The sequence below is a fragment of the Callorhinus ursinus genome, unplaced genomic scaffold, assembly GCF_003265705.2.
Source record: "Callorhinus ursinus isolate GAN/ISIS: 27379988/994484 unplaced genomic scaffold, GSC_fseal_2.0 scaffold7, whole genome shotgun sequence".
Taxonomy (NCBI): domain Eukaryota; kingdom Metazoa; phylum Chordata; class Mammalia; order Carnivora; family Otariidae; genus Callorhinus; species Callorhinus ursinus.
In genome coordinates, this window is record NW_027397069.1 from 57132475 (window position 1) to 57141250 (window position 8776).

Consider the following 8776-nt stretch of genomic DNA (forward strand, 5'->3'; position numbering starts at 1 on the left):
CAATAAAGTGATCAAAGAGAAGATCAAAAAATACAAAAAGACAAATGAAAATGGAAACAAAGCAACCCAAAGCCTTTGCAGGAAAACCAATTCTAAGGGGGAAGTTCATAGTGATACAGGCCTACCTCAAGACACAAGAAAAAAAATCTCAAATAAATAACCTAAATTCACACCTAAAGGAACGAGAGAAAAAAGAACAAAGGCCAAATTAGCAGAAGTAAGGAAATAATAAAGATCAGAGCCAAATAAATGCAATAGAGACTAAAAAAGTAATAGAAAAGATCAATAAAGACATTGGGGAGGGTATGTGCTATGGTGAGTGCTGTGAATTGTGTAAGACTGTTGAATCACAGACCCGTACCTCTGAAACTAATAATACATTATATGTTAAAAAAAAAAAAAAAGAAGAAGATAGCAGGAGCAGAAGAATGAAGGGGGGGAAATTGGAGAGGGAGATGAACCATGAGAGACTCTGGACTCTGAGAAACAAACTGAGGGTTCTAGAGGGGAGGGGGATGGGGGATGGGTTAGCCTGGTGATGGGTATTAAAGAGGGCACGTTCTGCATGGAGCACTGGGTGTTATGCACAAACAATGAATCATGGAACACTACATCACAAACTAATGATGTAATGTATGGTGATTAACATAACATAATAAAAAAAAACTAAGAGCTGGTTCTTTAAAAGGAAAAACAAAATTGACAAACCTTTAGATAGACTCAACAAGAAACAAAGAAGGCTCAAATAAATCAGAAATGAAAGAGAAGTTACAATTGATACCACAGAAAAACAACAGATAATGAGAGACTACTTAAACAATTATATGCCAACAAACTGGACAACTTAGAAGAAATGAATAAATACCTAGAAACATAGAATCTTTCAAGATGTAATCATGAAGAAATAGAAAATCTGAATAGACTAATTGCTAGTAAAGAGACTGAATCAGTAATCAAAAACCTCCCAACAAACAAAAGCTCAGGACTAGATAGCTTCACTGATGAATACTACCAAATATTCAAAAAAGATTTAATACCTATCCTCAAAATTTTCCAAAAAATTGAAGAGGAGGAAATGCTTCTATACTTATTTTATGAGGCCAGCATTACCTTGATACGAAATCAGGCCTCTTACTAGTCACAGCAGATTGAAGCCTGCCACTCAGCAAGTTCCACACGTGTGCTTAGATCCCCTAGTCAGCCTTGCTCCTGTGTCATTCTTAAGAACAGCCTGACAACTGAGAATCACCCAACATTTGAGAAAAGCCTACAGTATGATGGAAAAAAGATAAAGAGAGAAAAACCAACCCCAGAGGAAACATACAATTCAGGGAAGATAAGAAGAGTCAAATAAAAACCGTACAAAATTAATTATTTGTCAATGATATTCTCTCTATGAAACAAAAACATGATGCCATAAAAAGGAAGAATCAGAAAATGGGACAAATGGAGTGCCTGGCTGGCTCAGTCAGTAGAGCATGTGACTCTTGATTGATCTTGGGGTTGTGAGTTCAAGCCCCACATTGGGTGTAGAGATAACTTAAAAATAAAATCTTAAAAAAAAAGAAAATTGAACCCTTGGAAATGAAATATCTAAGAGGAGATGGTAAGATAAATTAAAGGAAATCTCCCAAAATCTGGAGCAAAAATATGTAAAATATGAGAGTATAAACACACAGAAGATTGATCCAGAGGGGATCCAATAAGAGACTAGTAGTAATTACAGAAAGAACAGAGAAACTGAGGGGGAAAAGATGCCAAAGAAATAATACACTGAGGGACACCTGGGGTGGCTCAGTCAGTTAAGCATCTGCCTTCGGCTCAGGTCATGATCCCAGGGTCCTGAGATCGAGTCCCACATCGGGCTCCTTGCTCAGCGGGGAGTCTGCTTCTCCCTCTGCCTGCCGCTCCCCCTGCTTGTTCTCTTTCTCTCTCTCTGACAAATAAATAAATAAAATCTTAAAAAAAAGAAATAATACAATGAAAATTTCCACAACTAAATATGTGAGCTTTCAATCAAAGAGGGCCTCCTGAGTTTTGATTAGGGGGAGTGGAAAAGGCCACACCTCATTTGGAAGTTTTAGAACAAGTTATAGAGGGGATCCAAAGAGTTCTCCTGGGGTGGGGCAACAGCAACTCCTATAAGAAACAGGAATCCTACTGGCATTAGATTTCTCAGTAGCTCCACTAGAAACTGTGGTGTAACAGCCTCAACATTCAGGGGGAAAATGATTTTCAACTTGAGAAACCTATACCCAGTCAAATTAGTTGTGAGGACCAAATAAAGACTTTGTTACACATGCAAAGACTCAGAAAGCTTACTGGCCATCTACCTTTTCTTGAGAAGTTATTTGAACTTGTAGTCCAGTAGAACAGCCAAGTAACAGGAGGAAGACACGGGACCAGGAAATGGCAGATGTAACCAAGATGGTGTTCCATATTTGAACAAGAGTAGGGCTATAGGAAAGAAAGGAATTTCATAGAACATAGAGTTGGAGGATTCCAAGGAATCAAATGGGCAAGATGGCACAGATTTTCTTTGAATAAGGAAGCACTAGGAAAAGAAAAAGAAGAAAACTAACCATGATTTCGAGCACTTGAGCAGTACAGGGTTGTGACACTGAGTACAGACAAGGAATCACTTCTTGGCTCTGCTGTGAAGAAAAGTTTTCATAAATATAATTGTGTTAATGTCATTTATTGCTCACTCTCTATTAGACTCTGACTCTACCCTAAGGACAAACTATAGAAAACAATATGGTTACAGAATGGAATATAAATGTTCTCAGTCACAGAAATCTAAGTCAGAGCACAGCTTTATAAGAAGTTTGGAGGTAGAAGTGGAGGGGGTGAGTGCCTAGTGGGCTCAGTTGGAAGAGCATGAGACTTTTGTTCTTAGAGTTGTGAGTTCAAGCCCCAACTTAATTAAGTAAATTAATTTAAAAAAACAAAGGAAGTGGAGGTGGGGGGTAGGAGTCACTGGAGCTCAAATATCATCCTCTCACAAAAATCCTCTACAGCACAGGAGATGTTGTCTCTATTTAAGAGAACGAAAAGCAAAATTTAAGGAAGTTAAAGTCGCAAAAGGAAACAATAGAACTAAAAATAGTGATGTAACGTGTGTGTGTGTGTGTGGGTGTGTGTGCGCGCACGTGCGCGCACATGTGTGGGGTGGGTAGTGATGTTAAGTGAGCTGTGTCTTTACCTGTCATGGCAAGAGAGTTGATAAGTAATGTCAGGAAAGAGTGGCTCAGTCATATCTGCACGGCTGGAGAGCATCAGCAGGAGAATGAAAAGCCAGGAAGAGAAAAGAGGTAGTACTTACAAAGTAGGACTGAGGCTGAAAGTAAAAAAAGCAAGGAACTTCTTGCTTTAAATCCTCCTGTACCATTTTCCCCTCCCCACTTTAACTCTAACAAAACAAAAACCAAGCGTAACAATCCTACCTTCCAGCGTCGTGGTGAGGGTCAGGGGTAAGCTATTGCTAATGCCTGGAAATTTAATTCGTGAGCCATCTTGTGTCTGTTGTTAGCAGAATTAGCTCCTGGTGTTGGTGCTGGACCTCCGCCCTCCTCACCCTGGGTTGTGGGGGGGTTTTTTTTCTCTTCCTTGGGGAACCTGGATGGTTTCTTCCTCCAGCTGTCCTGTGTCTCCTGGCCCCAGCTGTGGGACTTGGCTCTCACTGCCCACCCACTGCCGGTGCTGCTGACCCAGATGGTACAGTTACTGCTGTTGTCGGTCGCTCCCTCGAGGGCTGCCAAAACCCATCAAGCAGCATTATTCTTAATTATTCTTAATTGATTGACATCAATTTATTTTATAAGTTCAAATGTGTGCACTTAAAATTTAATATTTAGGTCATAATCCTATAATTACTCAATTAAAAATATAGTTCAAAATATACAAAACCTTTTATCAGTCTTTGGTGTTTCTGGGCGTCACACCACAGAACTGCTCATCATATATGCTCACGATAGAAGATTTGAAAAATAGATACAATTGTCCCATTCCTCTTCATCAGCTTGGGGTACAGAAAGAAATCCCATTTTGTTAAAATTAGGTATATCTGAGCCCTCATACCACTTCTGAAGAGAGGAGTCTCTTTTTCCTCCAGGAGTCCCTTGGCCTGCAATTCCTCCCCAACCCCAGGGATGCTTACACCTCCTCTTCCTGAGGTGTCACTCCGGCCAGAAATCTGGAAGTCATCCTAGACTTCTCCTTCCTCTTCATTCTTCAGATCTATTCAGTATTAAGTCCTTCGGGAAATTAAGTACCCTTCCCGGATCACAGAGCTTCTCGTGGGTGGGCTTTAGGAGTCAAAAATCTAGTGTTTAGGAGGCTTATGTTAAAGCACGCTGCTCTTAGGTAGGATCGTGCTTATTGGGGTGGTGTGGGTGGGGGCTCCGTGGAGGATATGGATAGACTAAAGCCTCTCCCAGTGCCCCTCCACTTCCCCTCCCAAGAACCTTCTCTCAGCATCATTGCTGTCTACAGCTACTAAGTGCCAAAGGCAGGAATCACTTCCTCCGTGAGTTTTCATTCAAACTGTTATCTTTTTTCTTATTTGGTTGTTTTTTTTTTCAAAATTTTATTGATAAAATATTCAATTCAGAAGAGTTGAAAGAATGTACAGTAGCACTCTTCTATCCACCACTAGACTTCAACAAATGTTAACATTTGCCATAACTGTTTTATTTATCTGTTAGGTTGAACCATATGAAATTGTAAATAGAAAATGGTTGAATAGAAACATTTTCCTATAATTTAATCTTGTCTGTGCGCGTGCGTGTGTGTGTTGCCAAACAATTTGAAACTATGTTGCAGATATATATATACCTTCAAAATGTATCTTCCAAAAATGACACTCTTCTACAAAACCCATATTATTATCACCCCTAAGAAAACAATTCCCTAAAGTTATTTAATATCCAGTCCATATTCAGATTTCTCCAGTTGTTCCAAAGTGCCTATTTCTGATTCAGAATCCAATCCAGATTCACAGGTTACATTTGATTATGCTTTCTTTTACACTAGATTGTCTCTCCACATACTTTTGAAAAATGACATTGCCTTGGGCACCTGGGTAGCTCAGTCAGTTGAGCGTCTGACTCTTCTTGATTTCGGCTCACGTCATGATCTCAAGGTCTTGATCCCTCAGCGTGGAGCCTGCTTAAGATTCTCTCTCTCCCTCCCCCTCTGCCCCTCTCCACCACTTGCACACATTCTTTCTCCCCCCGCCAAAAAAATATAAAAAAATTAAAATGACATTGCCCTTTTAAATTGAGTCTCTTGTCTTGTCCCATGCAGATTTGTCTGACTGCTTCCTGGTGGTGGTAACTTGTTCCTCTATTCCCTGTATTTCTTGTAACCTGGAAGTGATGTCTAAAGACTTGATTAGATTCAGTTGAAGACTCACAGGAGTCTGTATTTTGTGTTGCATCACATCAGAAGGCACAAGTATTCTATTACTAATGATGCTAAGTTTGAACACTTGATTAAGGTGGCAATGGCCAAATCTCTCCATTTTAAGTATGTATGGGGAAACAACTTTCCAAGGTCTCTCACTTTTCTGCACAACTTGTAAGCAAGGCCATGATTGCGTTCCCGCACAAGTTCCCTCCCCCGCCTAACTCTCTTTTCAAGGAAGTTTGGAAGGCAGCTATGAATAGCACGCAGCCTTGGAAGGTACAGATCATTTCTCCCTTTGCAGGCAAGGGCAGGCATGCTTACTGTCTAGTATAAAAAATTAGGGTTCCCTAAGCTCAGGGTTATTTTATTGTTACACAGTTTACAACAGGTGTCATCTGGTCCTCTTTTGCTTTGCCCTGTGGATTTAGGGAAACCAGCACAAAAATGGTGATTATTTTGGGGAATGATTCCTTACTAAGGCCTCCAAAATTGGCAGGCTAATTTGTTCACAAGTAGGGTTTTCCCAGATCCTTCACAGTTCTTGATGTTTCCCTTTGCAATTAGTAAGTAATCTGTGGGTGATACACTGGCACTGTGTCAACATCTTTTTCCCCCAAAACATTTTACCTAATGGTTTTAGATTCCCTTTGTAATCTTTGCCTAAATCAACCAGTTTGTTGGAGGTAGCAAAATAGTGATTTTCTGTTTCTATTATTTTTTCCACATTTATTAATTGTGTTTTTGGTAGAGTTTTCCCTCATCCACTGAGAATTAACTACAGTTCCTTACAAAAAGTAGGATAAATAAATAATATTTTCCCCTTTAATTATAAAATTTTAAAGAAAGTCATTAGGATAATAATTTTTGTATCTATGAACTCATGGAGCTTAAAAAAATTTAGTAGTTTATAATCAGTTACTATGATGTCCAAATTGTTTGAATCTGTCCCGTGGGAGCCTCTTCATACTGGATCCTGTGTCATTTTGGCACATCCCTGTTAGTCTTTCTAATTTAGAGTTTCCTTGTTTTTTGGCATATTAAGATATTCTGGGTTAAACTTGTGTTTCTCTGCCCAGGGCTGAAATCAGCCATTTCTTTAAAAAGTTTTGGTTCCTTTTGGTGGGAAATAGTATTTAAGAAAACACGGTCAAGGGTCCCCTTGCGTCTGACCCTTTCAAAGGATAACACTGAGAAATATATTTTTAAAAATCATGAGGTCATAATGCTATTTTGATTCAGATTTTTAAAAAATGTGGTAAAATACCTATAATATAAAATTTACCACCTTAACCATTTTTAACTGTGCAGTTCACTAGTGTTAAGTATATTCACATTATTGTGCAATCAATCTCCAGAATTTTTTCATCTTGTAAAACTGAAACTCTGTACCTGTAAATAACTCCTTGTTCCTCCTTTTCCCCTCCCCCCCAGGCCCTGGCAACTACCATTCAATTTTCTTTCTTTATGAATTTACCTACTCTTGTGCCTCATATAAGTGGAATCATACAGTATTTGTCTTTAACTGGCTTATTTTACTTAACATAATGTCTTCAAGGTTCATCCATGTTGCAGCATGTGTCAAAATTTCCTTTCTTTTTAAGGCTGAATAATATTCCATTATAGGTATATACCACATTTTGTTTATCCATTCATCTGTTGATGGACATTTAAATTGCTTGACTATTGTGAATAATACTGCTGTGAACATGAGTGTGCAAATATCTCTTCAAAACCCTGCTTTTGATTTCTTTGAGTATATACCCAGAGTGGAATTGCAGGATTATATGATAATTCTATGTTTAATTTTGGGGGGAACGACCATGCTGTTTTTCATAGTGGTTACACTAATTTACCTGTCTACCAACAGTGTGCACAAGGGTTCCAATTTCTTTACATCTTCACCAACACTTGTTATTTTCTTTCTTTTTTTAAACAGTACCCATCCTAATGGTGGTGAGGTGATACCTCAATGTAGTTTTGATTTGCATTTCCCTAATGATCAGTGATACTGAACATCTTTTCACATGCTTATTGGACATTCATATATATTCTTTGGAAAAATGTCTATCCAAGAACTTTGCCCATTTTTAAATAAGGCTATTTTGCTTTATTGTTGTTGAGTTGTAGAAGTTCTTTATATATTCTGGATATTAATCCCTTATCAGATATATCATTTGTAAATATTTTCTTCCATTCTATAAGTTACCTTTTGACCTGTTGATTATGTCCTTTGATGAATAGATCAATTTAGATTTTAACATTATTACATTTTAAAACTCCTATCATATGATATTTGTACACCATTTTTCTTACACTAAACCTCTTGGTTCCTAAAAATATCAAAATATTTATTTGCTTTATTCATAATATACACAAAATCATCTAGCAAAGTTTATAATTGTGACTCAAAGTAAAAGTACAGGATGAAGTTTAAGATATCTTCAAAATTCCTTTTGCCCTTAGAATATACTGCAATAAGGTATATAAATAGAGCATTGTGTTCAAAAATTCATTCAAAATTCTTATCTCTGTGTGGTTGTCTTACGAATTTGACACATCGTTTGGTTGATTTGTTTTGGTCTTTTTTTTTTAATTTTTAAAAATATTTTATTTTTATTTATTTAAGAGGAAGCGAGAGCGAGAGGGCACGAGCAGGGGGAGGGGCAGAGGGAGACGCGGGCTCCCTGCTCAATGCGGGGCTAGATCCCAGGACCCTGGGATCATGACCTGAGCCAAAGGCAGACGCTTACACAACTGAGCCACCCAGGCGCCCCTGTGTCAGTCTGCTTTTAATTTTCTGATTCTCTTGTTTCTTTTTTAAATATATAAAACATTTATATGGATCACAAATAAAACTATAAAAATATATACTGAGAAAAGTCACACTTCCATCCCTATCCCTTCTAACCCGTTCCTCACACCCCTACCTGAAAGGTTTCTGATTTGTCCTTCCAGGGTTTCTTTATGCAAAAATAAGATCTATGTTTATATAGATCTTGACCCAACAGGTCAAAAGGTGGGATTTTTTATTTATTTATTTGATAGAGAGAGAGACAGTGAGAGAGGGAACACGAGCAGGGGGAGTGGGAGAGGGAGAAGCAGGCTTCCCGCGGAGCAGGGAGCCCGATGCACACAAGCAGGGGGAGTGGCAGAGGGAGAAGCAGGCTTCCCGCCGAGCAGGGAGCCCGATGCAGGGCTCGATCCCAGCACCCTGGGATCATGACCTGAGCCGAAGGCAGATGCTTAATGACTGAGCCACCCAGGCGCCCCTATGCATGTATATTTTTTATTTCCCTCATTCTTTACCCAGAATGTGAAGGTTTTGATATATTGAAGCACTTCATTTTCAATGTCTGAGTCTTAAACT